The sequence below is a fragment of the Euprymna scolopes genome, chromosome 25 (assembly GCF_053919585.1).
Source record: "Euprymna scolopes isolate OS-2025 chromosome 25, ASM5391958v1, whole genome shotgun sequence".
Classification (NCBI taxonomy): domain Eukaryota; kingdom Metazoa; phylum Mollusca; class Cephalopoda; order Sepiida; family Sepiolidae; genus Euprymna; species Euprymna scolopes.
Window position 1 is genome coordinate 29,969,515 of NC_136506.1, and position 17,825 is coordinate 29,987,339.

Below are 17,825 nucleotides of genomic sequence, written 5' to 3' on the forward strand. Positions count from 1 at the left end.
CGTTGACTTTAAGTTCCACTTTCCAATCTTGGTGTCACAGTTCTTGAAGTAAGAGAGAACTAAAAAAATAAAAAGGCTTCCTTCAGTCTTGACAGACTATGGAAACGCACGCTAAGGGTGCCTGCGCGTGAAATTTCTGTGGCAAGAGTTGCGCAATCTCCAACCACACCTCTTCTGAGTCGACATTGTTAAATACCAGTGGCAAATAAAGGTTCAGAACAACTAGAAACAATGTCGAAATAAGCAGAAAGCACATACAGCGCCTAGAATTCCCAAATGGTCACCCATCTGGTATTAGCCAGTCTCAACATTGCTTAACTTCGGTGATCTGACGGGAACCGGTGTGTCAACGTGATTATGCCGTATATAAGAGTAAGAGAGAACTAAATACCATCTATATACACAACCTTTTGTATTGGGCTGCCAGTTTGTCACAGCTTAGGCTTATTTCATATTGACATCGTCCTTTTTACTATTCTGAATCACCGTTTATCAAGGCTAAAAACGACTTGATTTAATAACACGAAAATGATTGAAAGATGAGGAACATTATGGGAGTATTAATATAAGTAGGCCTTAGGTTTACTTTCTTGTAACTCTGGCTTCACTTATTTATTCCTCATATTCTATGAGCGGTGTTTCTTACAAAGGGGCAAAAATTACCGTTTTCTCAGTGGGGATCAATCCATTAAACACTTATCGTTAGTTTTTCGTTTTGAAGTATTTTTTTTCACTTCTTACAGCAAGCGGCTTCTTGCTTTGTCTCGAACGATTTCTATAAAACAAACACAAAACAAAACAAAAGACAGTGATCACTGGCATCAACTGCGTTCGGTTATCTATGAGCCGTTTTATAGTAAGAATTTGTGGACATTGGATTGAATACGACAAAGTTTTTTTTTATACAGTGATCACCACTTATCAAGGCCCTGAAGCCACTCAGGGATAAGGGTTATTGCAAGTACATTACGTTAGTGTGGAGATTTGATGAAGTGTCTACTTAAGGGGGTGGTTCATTAGGAATTTGTTAACATTGGACTTGAAGACATCCAAGTTGTAGTCCAGTGGGAAGCAGACAGACGGAACAGAGTTCCACAGGCGTGCAGTTCTAAGAAAGAAAAGTTTTAATTAGTATGGAAGCAGACTCTCAGTAGAGTGCTCCATGGGTGGATATCTATAGCAAAGAAGCTCTATCCGTGGAAATTTCACATGAGGTTAGGCACAGGAAGAAAGAAACGAAATTTTTTTTTTATTGTTGTGGTAATAAGACAAGTTCTTGCTGTGAATGTCTTACAAAGAAAACACCAAAGATTCGAGCTCAATCAGTACTTCAAAGAAGGGGATTATATGGAAGTGTTAGGACGAACTATGATCAAGGAGAGCTAACTCCTTTTCTGTTTCATGCGGACTTATCTTCTCCATTTTATCGACGTTATGTAAGTTCTCACATGGAGATGCGAGAACGGAACGAGACAGTCACTGGAGGGCGCCAACAAAGAAATAACGTTGAATCTGAGTAAATGAAGATGGCGATATATTACTTCTCTCTGTGATAGTTGTGACACACAAACTCAAGGAATATCGGACTAAGACTAATAGATGTAATTTGTATCATTCTATGTGTTGCCTCCTTGTAAATAAAGTGTCTATACGTCAAGCCAACTGCGAGTATCCTCATTTCTTCCACTATTTTCTGTCATTCATGTGTTAGACATTAACACACATATTTGTTTTCGAGTATAATCTTCTGCAAGGCATTAATAGTTATGAAATACAAACACTCACATTCATAATAGAAAGAGGAGAGAAAACATGTCGTACTACATGTCCAAATCGATTTTGTACGCTGTCAAGATCAGAAAGAGTGCTATGTGCGGGGATATTTGGCAGGTGCCTCAGGAACGATGTCAAAGGAAAGTCGGTCAGATCCTGGATCCAGGTACCCGGGAATGATGTCAAAGAAGTAAAAATGGGGACGTAGAATCCCCAGAGATTAGGTCAGTGGAACTGATATACATTTAAAGACAATGCGTGGAGGAATGTTTTGACGTCATATATGCTAATAAAATAAAGGCGACAAACAATGGGAAGAGCAGAGAGCGACGACTACGAGCAGGACAAGTGACACATTTTTTTTTCACTGCCAAGTACACACATCCCTGATATGCGCATCTTCATTAATGTCATAACTGTCATTCTGAAATCGAAAAGGTTTATTTTAATAAACATAATATTTTATAACCAACTGTGTGTTTAATTTCGCTGGCAAGTATATATATCGAGACAATGAAAACAGCTGATTTTTTTTAAATTATATAGACTGAAAAATACATTGGACGACCTGCCGCAACGAATATATAACACACCAGTTTAAGCACCGTGGCCAATTTTATTCTAGTAAGAATAAAGAAAAGAAACAGCACCACGAAGACACAACCAAGAAAACGGGTTCTTGAAAAACACAGAAAAAGCAAAAAAAAAAAAACAATAAAGGATGTTTTCCTGTGTGTTTCTGCTCTTGATAAGAAATAAATATATATGTATAAAAACGAAAAAACAAACAAGTGATATATGTGTGTGTGTGTATATATATATATATATATATATATATATATATATATATATATATATATGTGTGTGTGTGTGTGTGTGTGTGTGTGTGTGTGTGTGTATGCGTGTGTGTGTGGGGGAGGTGTGAATCGGTATGTATCCGAATATTTCTCTTATCTCTAAAGCCACAAGAGCCTATGCCATTGCTGAGATTACTTCTTCCCTGTTGGCTAAAGTATAGTCTGGTGATTGAGTTTAATGAAAACCATGTTCTACAAATAACATTACTTTATTTTATAGTAGCAAATAAGTAAAATACGCTGGAATATATTTTGATTCATACAGATTTCATATTTATTATTACAGAGACAGTTCTCTATTGAATATACATAAATATATATATATATATATATATATATATATATATATAGTCATTCACATACAATACTGTTTCGCTGAGGTTTAAATTAAAGATTTTCTTCTCTAGCTCTCGATAGCTCAAATGGTAGGGGACGCGGCAGGAGCGTTAGATATTTTGGTTTCGATTCTAGCTGATGGCACCTAAGTCATTTTTTAAGATTGTGAAATTAGTACCACACACACACACACACACACACACACACACACACACACACACACATATATATATATATATAATTGTGAAATTATCAGTCAAGTTTTCATCTTCTCATCAGCATAAATTTATACTGCTGAGGTGACAATATCGAGAAATATTTCACTTATTTCTCGATGGTTTTATTAGTAAATATCGAACAAATAAAAGGATATCGTTTCCGAAACGATCGTACACATAAATTTGATTTTGCCATGTTTCCTCCTATGAAAGCCTGATTGATAATTTCACAATTATTAATCTCCCACTCTTTCTATTTATACAGCTCTAGGTAATTGCACCTATTGAGCTTATCATAACTACAGTACTCCGAGCACAGCACCTTTGAGTATATTTTACTTAGACTTTGCTCATTTAGACCCTGTCTATTACACCCTATATATATACTAGCTAGGTGCCCGGCATTGCCTGGGTGTAAAATACGCTTAAATATGATATTTTGATTAATGTAGATTTTATATTTATTATTGTATTATATTGGACCCAATATATAGTAATGATTTAAAAAGTTAAAAAAAAATGACTGGTGCGCCACCACCAAGAATCGAAACCGAAAAGTTTAGCTCACGATATATTTTGTCCCCTGCCGTTAATGACTGAGCTAAAAAAAACATATTTGCCACAAGGCTAAAAACGAAAACATGAACCAATAACTATCACGTTACGCATGCATATACGTAATGTTGGCGTTTGACCTTCACTTGGCAAATTTCATTTTTTTCAAATTTTCACATTTTACCACCGATTTTCCCCGGCGAAAACTCAAATATAAAGTTTCGCATAATATATTATTATATGTATATTAAGTTTAATATATTATTATATGTATATTAAGTTTCCTGTCCGTAGGCCAAAAATTAAAAGAGGAGTTTGGTAGGCAAACTTTTTAAAGCAAATATATATATACTCATGCATAAATATGTATAGAAAGAAGTTTGTGTTTACTATAACATTTTAAGCAAATATTATACAAGTATAAATCATGTAGAATATTTGTATCAATATAATTACATGCAATAGTAAACTAAAGATGGTCATCCCATAAGAAAACCGAAAAAAAAATAATAGGGAATTGATTAATTATCAATACACAAATATATATATATATATATATATATATATATATATATATATGATTGCATATGATGATTGCAACGTCTTGTCAGACGAGTGCCACTCCCTCAGACATTTAAAATCCATGAGTCCAAATGCCTGAGGGAGTATCTATACAAAGATGATGTTACAGAGTCTTAGCTTTGTACGACAGCTAAGTCTCTCTCTCGGTTCAAAATGTTGAGATCCAGCAACAAGCAAGAGCAAGATAGCCAGCAACAAATTAAACTGCAGACCAGCTTAATGCGGGTACTGGTCTCCCGCTTTATGGTTTTTTAAATCAGAGATTTGCTTCTCCTAGAAAGGTTGCCTTCACCATGGCTTACGGGAGCCCTTTCCACCCCAATACACATATACACACACACACAAATATACACGGTGCTAGTTGGCCGTTGACCCAGAAAAAGAGTTCATTCGCCCCTTTGGAAGGTCTTGTTTTTAATCCTCCAGGGAGACTAGCCGCCCTCCTCACCAAACAAGTCTGGTGGGGTAACCAGTTTAGTCGCCGGTGACCCGACCATGAGGCAGGTAGTACTGGGTTACATGGTACCAGTAGCATATGACATGACCTGACACAAATATATACACACACACATATATATATATATATATATATATATATAATTTTTTTTTTTTTAATTAATATTGGTGTCATTTGTTTTGGTCCCCCGAAAAAAGGAGGGTTGATCTGTAAATTCACCCTTGTCTGTTCGTCTGTTCGTCTGTTCGTATGTCTGCATTTTTCTAAATAACTACGTCTTGGAATTTTTTACACAAACATTAAACATGATATGAGTAAAAAGGTAACAGAACGGATTTTCCGGGAAAACTCCGGTTGCCCTCTAGGGTTGTCTTTCCGGTTAAAATGGCTAAAATTGAAACTTTTGTGCTTATTAAGAAAAAGTGTGCCTTGGATTTTTATAAAACTTTTTTGAAAAGTTGTAACTAACTGATTTCTATATAGTTTTGTTTGTTGTGTACGTCACGATCACCCTTGGGTATGCCCCAGGGGATCTTTTAGAGCTAATAAAAACACTCCATTTTTGAGACTATTTTACCATATTTGTTCAAAATTTTCTATGTATGTCCATTTAGCAGTTTTGCATGGTGTTAAACTCAAATTTAAATATTTTAAGGTCTTGGGGACTTTTGGGGCTAAATGGAGGAGGGGGGAAAATGATGGGCTTAATCATTTCTTTTTTTTTTTTTTTTTGCATGGTGCCGAGCTCAAATGTACATATATCAAGTCCTAAAACTGCACCGTTTGTTCATTTTGACCAGGATTTGACATCTCCTGGGGACTTTTCGGGCTAAATGAGGGGAGGGGGCACATGCTGAACTTAATCATTTTTTCATGCCTTGTTTACTGTGTACTCACGGGAAACTATGCATGCTTCACTTGTTAAGTTTTAAAAAAAAATTACTATATATTACTTTAATCATTACTATATATTACTATAATCATTACTATATATTAAATCCAATTTTCCTTTTCAGCCAAGGAAAACAGAGATCACCCACGACGCGGCCAGCAGCTTATCGACCCGATCGTCGAAGTGGAAGACACAACGTCCCATTTGACGTGCTTCGTAACCGCAAGACGTAACACCCAGGGAAGTAACACTGGACCGATTCGTTACATTTGGGTTCGTGGTAAAGATTCATTTCCCACAGGCAATAGTGCCCCTCCTTTAGGAGAGCTTGCTTGACATCCCCACTTTCTCGACCTTGTGTCACATAATGCTCTCTCCACGGCATCGGATACAGCTGACTGGCAATATCGGGCACCAGACATAGCGGGTTCTCAGTCTTCTTTTTCTTCTTTCTCTTCTCTTTTATTCTCCTCTCCCTTTCGATCGCTGTTCCCACACATGCTCCTGCTCTGCGACGCCACGCTCACGTCATGGCTCAAAATGCTGACTCGGCACGTGATTTTTAATGGTGAAACCAGACTGCGTTACACAACGACTGGTTGGCCGGAACTTAACATTACGCAGTTAAATTTGACGTTTTATTAGTGGTGACACCTTAGTAAAAATACACCCGAAGGTTTTTTTTTTTTTTACTTTATTTGTCATAGATGTGTGCGTGTAAATGTTGGGCAGATGAAAGATGAAAGATGAAAGATGAAAGATGATGATGATGATGATGATGGATACCAACGAAGGGGTGCCTGCGCGTGATATTTTTGTGACAGGAAGTGCGCAATCTCCAACCACACCTCTCCTGGGTCGACATTGTTAAATACACGTAGCAAGTGAAGTGTACGTACCAGACGACTGGAAACAAATGCCGAGATAAGCAGAGAGCACATACAGCGCCTAGAATTCCCAAATGGTCACCCATCTGGTACTAACCAGGTTGAACGTTGCCTAACTTCGGTGATCTGATGATAACCGGTGTTTCAACGCAGTTATGTCATATATATATATATATATATATATATATATATATATATATATATATATATATATGTGTGTGTGTGTGTGTGTGTGTGTGTGCGCGCGCCGTATATATATATATATATATATATATATATTTTGCGTGTGTGAATGTGGTTGCGTGATTGTGTGTGTATATGTGTGTGCTGATGGTAGAAACCCGATTATGCCGTATATATATGTGTGTGCGTGCGTGTGTCATATATATATATATATATATATATATATATATATATATATATATATTTATATATATATATATATATGTGTGTGTGTGTGTGTGTATGTGTGTGTGTGTGCTGATGATAGAAACATAATACATAATACGCTACAACTATCGCATATATCTATATTATATTGAAATGTGTTAGTGTTGTACAATTTGACTTTCAATTCTTATTTCCCAAAATGTAAATGTTTTCAAAATGGAAGATGTCGTCTGGTCTTTCAGTTGCAAACACATTTTCATCAATCGACGATTTTACGTCGCAGTTCTTTCATGTTGACATCAATAATCAATAATATAAAAATCGATAATATTTTTCTTTTTCTCTTCCAAATTCATTTCTTTGATATCGTAAACTGAAAATTATGCGAATTGCATTTCGAATTTTTATCCATAATTTTATAATTAGACATAAAAAAAAATACTGTTTTTACATCAGAGATGGCTTCGTGGCTGGATTCGAATCTCCCGACTGATAGTAATCGTGAGTTTGTGTGCTGACGATTCCTGAAAGTCTGTAGGTATAAAAAATAATTATAGTAATAATTATATATATATATATATATATATATATATATATATATATATATATATATATATATATATATATATATAACAGCAATTAGTTAATAAAACATGTTAAAAAACACCTTGAAAGGAGTTTAAAACATATTTAATCTGAAAAGGAAACACTTAATAAGTGGATAGTCCTTAATCCGCGAAGTTTAATTGTAATTTTTATTTTATATTTTTATTATATATATATATATATATATATATATATATATATATATATATATATGTATATACATATATATATGTTGGAGTCTCTCTAAAACTGATTGCAGGATTTTCTAAATTCGCGCTGGCTTACTACATTCACGTATAAGTGTTGTTTTTTTTCTGAGGTTTGGAAAGGTTTGCAGTTTAGCATTCGTTTGAATCGCATTCCGATGTCTAATCTACCATAAGGACCCTGAGAAATCACAGAATAAAATGTTAATAAAAACAATGAAATACAAAAATATCTGTAAAACATTTGAATTTTAAGTACAAAATAGTAAACAAAACACGTTTCGCATGTTAAATTATTACATTATAATTTATAAACCCATTCTTGGCGCTCTCAGAGATAACATAACAGAACATTTTGTTTAGTGAATTTCTTTCCATGCGAAATATGTTAAAAAACGAAGGATTCTTTGCTTTTTATTTTTTCAGAAGCCATTTCTTTCTTCACGTATAAACATAGATGCCAGACATGCGCAGTCCATGGAATTCTACTCGGCTTTGTAACACAACTCGTAATCATTTCTCACGCGATCCCTTACTTCAAAATTTCTGAATAAGGGCTTCATTCCAAGCCGCCCACTCATCTGTCCAAAAAATATACGAAACTAAAAATAATTTTGATATTGGTATTCCTATTTACTTGTCTCTCCACCAGGGCAAAGTTAGACACAAGCTCGGCTTTTATGTGGGGAAAATCCAGCTTCCCAAGAAGAGGCCCTCGGGATTGTCTCAGTCTCCAAGGAATTCTTCTTCACTGATCGAGGGCAGAATAGAACAAGTGTAGCATGAGAACAGATACTACACTTTATTCATAGCCAAAACGTTGTTGTTGTCGCATGTTAAAGCAGTCTAAAGATTGGTCTTAGGTGACACAGTTACGCATTTCTTATTGGACTATTTCTGAGATAGAGAGTGGAAATATGTCGGTACACATTCATGAGCATGTTTCGGTCCTCCTCCTCCTCACACACACACACACACACACACACACACACACACACACACACACATATATATATATATATATATATATATATATATATATATATATATATGATGATGATAAATTTTTAATTTTTTATGCTTATAAATCCCTGAATAATTTTGAATAATTTTCATTCCGGAATAAACTTTGTATATATATATATGTTTTATTTTTTTATCACCGTTTTATCTGTTTGGTTACATATGTTTCGGATGTTGAACCATGTTTACGATACAACAGCCTCGTAAGACCTTGCAGAAATGGTTGTTAGTATTTGGGAGAAATGTTTTAGAGGAAATTACGAGGAAGGGAAAAGGGTGGGAAGAGATAATAAGGGGGAGAGGTGGGTATCGACAATATTTAAGTTTTGAAGATTAAAATACATTAGACTGTAGTGTGTGGGGGGTGTAGCAGATTCAGGTAGGCGTGGGTGGAGATAAATGTATATAGGGAGGGGGAGGGGGGAGAGAGGATGGTAAAAGAAAGGGGGGTCAGGAGAGGAGGGGGGAATTTCAATTTTTAGGTTTTAAAATTTTGACTTCTTTTGGTTGTTTAGTCAGGGATATAAAATAGATGAGAGAGAGAGAGAGAAAGCGCGCACGCGAGAGAGAGAGAGAGAGAGAGAGAGAGAGAGAGAGAGAGAGAGAGAGAGAGAAAGGGTTTGTGTAAGTGTCATATGTGTTTGTCAAGTAAAAGTTTTCATTTAGAATGCCATAGGTCGACTTGTTCGTTTCAGTTGACGATGAGTTGTTTTTAGGTAGTTACACATGCCCCAACATCCGAAACATATGTAACCAAACAGATAAAACGGTTATAAAAAATAAAACAAATATTTGCTCTGCAATAGTATTGAGCACTCTCTTCATGTTTTTACTAATTACCAGTTTTACTATATATATATATATATATATATATATATATATATATATATATATATATATATAGTCCCCATATATATATATATATATATATATATATATATATATATATATATATATATATATATATATATATATAGAGAGAGAGAGAGAGAGAGAGAGAGAGAGACAGACAGACAGACAGACAGACAGACAGACAGAGACAGAGAGAGAAAGAAATAAAAAGGAACAAACCGAGTTGTGTTTATCAATGTTTCGTCTTTATTTTGAGACTTCCTTTTACCAAGAAGAGGAAGTCTCGAAATAACGACGAAACGTTGATGAACACATAACGCTCTTCCTTTTTATTTCTCTATTTCATCGGAATACTATTTCTATTATTCTCATAACATATATATATGTGTGTGTGTGTGTGTGTGTGTGTGTGAAACAAACTGTTTCGCTATATCGTAGCTCTTCAGTGTGGTTAGTCTAGCGCCCATCCTAAGCTAGAGATCGAACTTACAATCATCTAGTTAATAGTCGGCAGTTTTAAATTCCGGCCCATGGGACCAGTGTTCGCAAACGATATTTTCAAATTATATATAAACATTTGACGGCCACTTTTAAAGTGCTCCATTAATTTGTATATTTACAAACAAAATGTATCGCATGACGATAACTAAGCAGCAGGCGAGACTATTTACGGCAGTGTGTTATCCAAGAAGGGAGAGGGCTTATATATATATATATATATATATATATATATATATATATAGTTACACACACACACACACGCACACACACATGCCCAAAGTGACTTTTTTTCTTTCTTTTTTTTTACAGTGGTCACCACTTATCAAGGCCTGAAAGCCACTCAGGGATCAGGGTTATTGCAAGTACAGTACGTCAGTGTGGAGATTTGAAAGTGTTTACTTAAGGGGGCGGTTCATTAGGAATTTGTTAACGTTGGACTTGAAGACATCCAGGTTGTAGTCAGGTGGGAAGCAATCAGACGGAACAGAGTCCACAGGCGTGCAGTTCTAAGAAAGAAGCTTTGTTCATAGAATCCGCGTTTTGATTTAGGCACAGATATAGAGTGGGGGAAATTTTTCACAGTGGCTTCAGCTAGACGGGTGTTTTTCGTGAAAGATTGGCGAGGGGGGACCAGAGATTGGAGTTCAGACGAGCACTTGCCATGGAAATAATGATAAAACAAGGATAGGCTCGCAACGTCTCTTCTGTGGGAGAGAGGTTGCAAGGTAGAGAAAAGGGCATCTCCCACTAAGCCACGAAGTCTATTTTGTACTCTGTCAAGGCAGGATAGGCTGTTTTTAGCAGCTCCTGCTCAGATATGGCAACAGTATTCCATCCTTGGACGTACTTGGCTTTTATATAAATAGAGAATTGCATCAGTAGTGAGATATCTTCTGGAGCGGTAGAAGGATCCCACCATCTTTCCAGCGACCTTGCCAACAGACTTGATGTACGTGTTCCATTTTAGGTCAGGAGTAAAGGTCAAACCCAGAAGCTTGTCAAAACACGGGGCCTCTTCCAGACGAGAGCCATCCACCCCAATTTATGCCAGATGGGGGTCAGAGCGTTGATGATGTAAGGATAGGAGTTTGGTTTTAGATGCATTAAAGGTAACCAGCCACGTCTTTCCCCACTGAACAACGCGCTCAAGATCAGAGGAGAGAGAATCAGAGAGAACTTTGTCATTTACGGCCTTTGGTGTGTTGCCGTAGATGGTCATGTCATCAGCACAAATGTCAACGAATGATTTAAGTATGTGTTTAGGGAGGTCGTTGATGTAGACCAGGAAGAGAGTTGGGCCCAGGATTGACCCTTGAGGGACTCCAGCATTAATACTGCAGGGCTCTAATTTTTGTCCATCGACCACTACTCTGATGTGCCTATTGGAGAGAAATTATTTAATGATTGAGAGAACATTTCCAGTTATACCGTAGCTGGAGATCTTGAGAAGTAGACCCTTATGCCATACCTTGTCGAAGGCCTTTGACATGTCAAGAGCAATTGCCATAGAAAGGAAGCCTTTGTCAAGAGATTCACTAATCCTGTGGGATATAACCGTTAGCACATCTGCGGTAGATCTTGCAGAACGGAAACCATCTGCGGTAGATCTTACAGAACGGAAAACTAGTTTACTTTGTAGCATGGCTGTGTCTGTTTCAATAGTCGCGAAGGGGAGGAGGGGTGCGAATAAGACAGGAAAGTAGAGACAAAAAAAATACATATGCATAAATAAAACAAGAAAAACAAGTTTAAACAAGGTAACATGAAAACATTTGTTAGGATGAATTTTAAAATACTTAACGTCTGTTTGCCATCATGGTTTTGCGTCTGTTTTTGCCAACTGGCATATTGTCGTGTCTTTCTAGAGCGGAAGAAGATTTCTATTTCCGGATAACTTGTGCACGTGTGCCTATCTATTTATAGAATATATGTCGTTACGTTCAAATGTGTAAATATATTAAATTTACATTTTTTTTAAGTCCTAACTTTTTTTTTTATTTTTATTTTTTTTTAAAGTCCTAACTTTATCTACTCTAATAGAGAAAATAATTCCCGGCATTTTCTTTCTTTTTTTTTAATCGCTAGTTTACTTTGTAGCATGGCTGTGCCTGTTTCAATATTTGCGAAGGGGAGGGGGGTGACGAATAAGACAGGAAAGTAGATACAAATAAATACATATGCATAAATAAAACAAGAAAAACAAATTTAAACAAGGTAACATGAAAAACATTTGTTAGGATGAATTTTAAAATACTTAACGTCTGTTTGCCAACATGGTTTCGCATCTGTCTGACTTTTATATAACAGAAGATAACGATGGAGATAAATTTAAAGTTCATATAACACATTTATTTTCATTTTCTTTAAGGATATATGGTTCAAATCCGCAAAATAAATTTGCTTAGTATTTACTGAAAGAAGTGAGCTCTAGTATATATATGCACGTACATATACGCATATATATTATTTCCTATATACAAATACAACGATACAAGATGATATGATATAATTGTGTATAGATTTCCAGTATTTACTTCAATCATGCTCAATGCGTGATCATAGCTTAGTAGTAAAATAGTGTAGTAGGTGTCTTTAATAAAAGTGCGTCATCTTAAACTAGGTATGGACAACATGACTGCCGATGCTCAAAATGTATAAACATTTTTACCCCTCTCTTTACTTAAAAATTCACCAAAGATCAGGAAATTAACCAATTTTAATGAAATTTTCAGTATTTATAAAATAATGATTACGGAATATAATGAACTAATCATTTTTTATTTAATCTGAGTGGAAATCTATTATTTTGTTTAAACAAAAATACCTTTACTAAAGTTATAATTTTCAGTAGTAAATAAAAAACGTAAGAATTTATTTTTGCTTTTTTTTATATAAATAAAGCATCGTAATTTGTAACAATAAAGCATAATAATTCTAACAGGAACATTACAAAAAAGCCCCTAAAGTCCGTATTAATAAATTCGATGTACTCGAAGAAAAATGAATTTCTCGAACTACCGATATTACCATCGAATTAAGGATTGTTTATTTAATATTTTCACACCCAAAAAATTATAATAGAAAAAATATTCCTACTTTTCTTTAAAATTACATATTTTGCATAATTTTTATATGAAAGATTTTAATAATCAGTTACAGCGTAACATAATTTTTTTTATATAATCTCGAATAATAATAATTTAAAAAAAATTTAAAACAGGAACATAAAAAGTAATTAAATTAAAAATTGATAAAATTGATACAAACGTTCAGAATAGGAATGTATGGATGCACGCCTGGGAAAAAAATCTGACACCCCTACCTCCTTTTACTATCATGACTTCATTTTGAAACAGCGTTTCGATTGGCTAAAATTGTAGGCCTCCTTATAATCGTGTTTACATTTTTTTAGTTTGTTGCGTTTTTGGCGAACGGTAAATTACTTGGTTTTTGCGGACTAATTAAGTTTTTATTTGCACAAACAAGGTGTTTTTTTTTATTTGATTCAATATCTTAGGACTTTACTTTACTAATTATCTTTGAAATAGACCCAGAAAACTAATATTTATCTTTTAAATGATTTTTTCAATGAATTTATTTAACTTCAAAATTTAGCTGAATTGGTTAGCTCGTTGCGAAAACATTTTTCATAACCTTTTTTTTCATGTGTACAAATATTTTTTCCTTTAAGAAATTAACTTTAGTCTTTAATCTTTCAAATACAATCAAAAGTAGTCGGAAACCTACAAACAATTATGATAAATCGGTTTTAAAAACTATGTCTCCCCATTTTTGCCAGCCCATTTTTGCCGGTACCTATCTTAAACACAACATAATTCCTCCGCTTGATTATACGTTTTTACTTTTTATTTTTAACAAGTTCTGGTTTCTTTTAATTTTGTCCCCCCCCCACCCTTTAATCCCTTAGCAACTATTTTAACTGGCTAAACACCTATAAAATAATGGTTGACAAAAAAAAAAAATGCAGTCATATGAACCGCCTAGCACTGCTCTGCGACTTTTTGTTTCGATTAGATTAAGTTTGAAAAAAAAAAAATGGAGACAGGAAGACAGACAAACAGACAGAAATAGTGAGTTTTATAAATAAGATTTTTCTAATAATCTTTTTAGTTACAAATTCAAAAAGATTATTGAATGCTCTATATTTATCAATGGATACTTTCGATTCTTCGTCGAATTATATTCAGTCAATAAAAACATCAAACAAAAAAGATGGAGAAAAGAGGAGAATAAAAAAAAAAAAAAAAAAAAAAAACGAGAACGTCATATTTGAGGTCGATAAACATCAACAGCAAACATCTGTAGGTCCAGAAAAGCATTTTCTTTTTTGGCCTCGGCACCAAAATCAAGGGATTCTGCTCACATACACCTGAACTTTTATTACGGTATATAAACCCCTTTCGTGTTATTTAATGCCAAAACTAGTAATTTTTTTTATCCTTCTAAGTGCTTTATATTTTGAAATATTTATTCATAGTGTTTGGTTTGGTTGTTTTGTAGAGGAAAATTGTAGCATTTAGTATTGAGTTTTGCAAAGGAAAACGCAAAAAATGTTTGATATATACGTACATTTATATCTCCCTCTCCCTCTGTCTGTCTGTCCGTCCGTCCGTCCGTCTGTCTGTCTGTCTGTCTGCCTGCCTGTCTCTGTCTTTGTCTCTGTCTCTCTCTCTCTTTCTCTCTCTCTCATATATATATATATATATATATATATATATATATATATATATATATATATATATATATATATATTCCAGGCAGGGAGATATCCAAAAACGAAGAGTAATTGAATTTCAACAAAGGTCGTTGATAGTGCTTAATCAAAGAGAGCAGACTATATATATTTTTATTATTCTTTATGTAAATACATATCTTGCTACGATGTGCAGACCGTTTTAATCATGATAAATCTCATCAGGCAGGGAAAATTTTAAATTCAATTTAAAAATTAAAGATTTTCAACTTCGCTCCATGCTAGTCATGGCTAAGTTTATCTCCTCTAAAATTAAAAATGGTACTGGACCATTTTTAATTTTTTTAATTTTTAATCTGCACATCGTAGCAAGATATGACTGTATTTGCATAAAGAATAATATATATATATATATATATATATATATATATATATATATATATATATATATATATATATATATATATATATATATTACTTGTGCAAATGGAAATTCAATTAACTTTCTTGAAGTTATATTTTTGGATTTTACCGTCATTGGATTATTTATCTTTCACCAGACTATCCATTCACGTGTAATCACCTTTTTCTTCACCATATTCCCTCTGCTTCACTTTTTTGTTATCAAGTAAGATCTTTGACTTACTTGTTGTTTCATCAAATACTTTTGTATGCAAAATCCGATCCCGCAATTTCTTAATTCCTACCCTTTGATGAGAAGGAAAGTATTTCTTCGAAACTCCGCGGATTAAGGACTATCCACTTATCAAGTGTTTCCTTTTCAGATTAAATATGTATTTAACTCATTTCAAAGTGTGTTTTAACATGTTTTATTGACTGTTTGCTCCTACATATATATATATATATATATATATATATATATATATATATAGAGAGAGAGAGAGAGAGAGAGAGAGAGAGAGAGAGAGAGAGAAAGAGAGAGATAGAGAGAGAGATTATTGTTATGAAGCTCTATCTGAAAAAAATATTGAGTCATTTAATATTATTATCTGTATCAAAGTTTAACATTGATCACAACCTAACAGAAGTACTTTTGAAAAGTCAATATTTAACGCAAAATCAAACTGCAAAACAAAGAAATTTCAAAATATTTCGAAAAATCAAAATCTTACAAGTTGAAGTACAAAAACAAACAAACAAACAAACAAACAAAATTGAAAGAGCAAACAATGTCGTCTGCTATTCTTTTCAAAGAGAAGTCGTTTTTAAGAACATACAAATTGAGAAAGTAGAAATCCACGAACACGCACAAGACGCAAAGAATCTTTTTAATCTTTCATTTTATTATTTTTCCCCATTTCCTTCCCCGTGTCCTGTGTTCGCCATTCCAAACAAAACGGATGAAAATCTGCGATTACTACCACCGACCGAACAACTCGAGTTCAACGAAGACTTTCTTCCTCCAAACAGAACGCACTAACTCTTTTTTTTTTTTTTTTCAAATTCTTTATTCGACTCGATGTCAGATACCGACTTTTATATCGGTCGACTCGTTCGGTCATAACACGTAAACTTATCTATTTAAATATAAGTTATATATAAAATTTTCTCATCGGAATTTCCAAGTCGAACTTAAATAGCAATCCGTCTGATATATTGATACTTGATTTAGACTTGCCATTTTTTCTTTTACTATATTATTGATAGGAATATTATTTAGTTTGAATTGTTTTTCTTTTTGCTAATAATCGAACCGCCTATGAATAAGACTTTCCGGGCCTAACTGATAACATAACAACTTTTAGGCAAAATTCAACTTTATTTATCTGAGTCCAACTCTAACAATTTAGTGTTTTTTTTTTTTTGCTTTTTTTTTTTGTAGGACGATATCTTTTTTGTCTTCGTGGTTGAAAATATAAAGGGGGGTTAAATGCTACTCTAACGTACTCGTTATATCAAATAAACAGAGGAAATGAAAAACTTGACTCACTTTCTTTTAAGAAAAAGCCTTTATATCTGGTATTTCCAACAACGCATTTTTCTAAATATTTAAACAATTAATTACTTCTTCTCGAGCCGCGTGTGGCTTTGCGTATCTTTTCTGACGTCAACCACGTGTCTCAAACACGCGCTTTTCTGAACATCGACCCTGTGTTGAACACACGCTTCTCTCGTCACGTTTTGGACACGTGCTTTTTCGAACACACTTTCTCGACCAGCTTTGGAAGGCGAGAGGAATAATTGGCCGGAATTACTGAAACAACAACTAAAACATAAGAATAACAGTCCGCAAATAATTAAATAAAATAAATTATAACAAATTACTCATCTCAAAAGAATTCTAAATTAATTCAATAACATACCATTCGGTATGAACCCGACAATGGAAGAACAAATAAAAATGTGGATTTCTAAGACCAAAATTTCCAACCTTGATTACACTTCGGAGCCTGTGGCGCAGTAGATAGAGATGCGAAATATCTACGGTCCCAGGTGAGCATTGTTTAAAGATAGCGGTTTCAATCCCACCCAAAGCCGGTCAGAGTTAGCCAAACCGTGGTGAGTCGACAACAACTATGGAAGGTAGTAATTGCCGTGGATGCAGTTGGGAGATTCGACATTCCTATCCCGTTCCGGTTATCACCAAATGAAGACCAGAAGAATAATTGGCCGAAACGTCGTGAAACAAGAATTAAAAGATGAGGATAATAGTCCGCAAATGACTATTAGTTTATGTTTTAATTTTTAGCTTTGCAACAAACATGTCTTCATAGCTCAGGCATTAACATCAAAAGAAAAACATAAATCGTAAGCTAAACGCTTTAGTTTCGATTTACAGTGGTGGCGCACCAGTCATTTTTTAAAAACCTTTTAAATCATTATACGATTTCAACGCCCAAGCAAGACTACCGTGTTTGAATATATGGTAAAGTGGTAGTATTAGTTATTAAGAACTGCTTTAAAGCTTCGCCGCTCACTCATTTCGACCAAATTTCAAACAATTATTACAGTTTA

At 34.3% G+C, this 17,825-nt stretch overlaps 1 pseudogene; it reads right to left on the reverse strand.

Annotated features, from left to right (window-relative positions):
• Nucleotides 1–251: 251 nt before the first annotated feature.
• On the reverse strand, nucleotides 252–368 carry LOC145247747 (5S ribosomal RNA; annotated as a pseudogene).
• Between the last annotated feature and the right edge of the window lie 17,457 nt (nucleotides 369–17,825).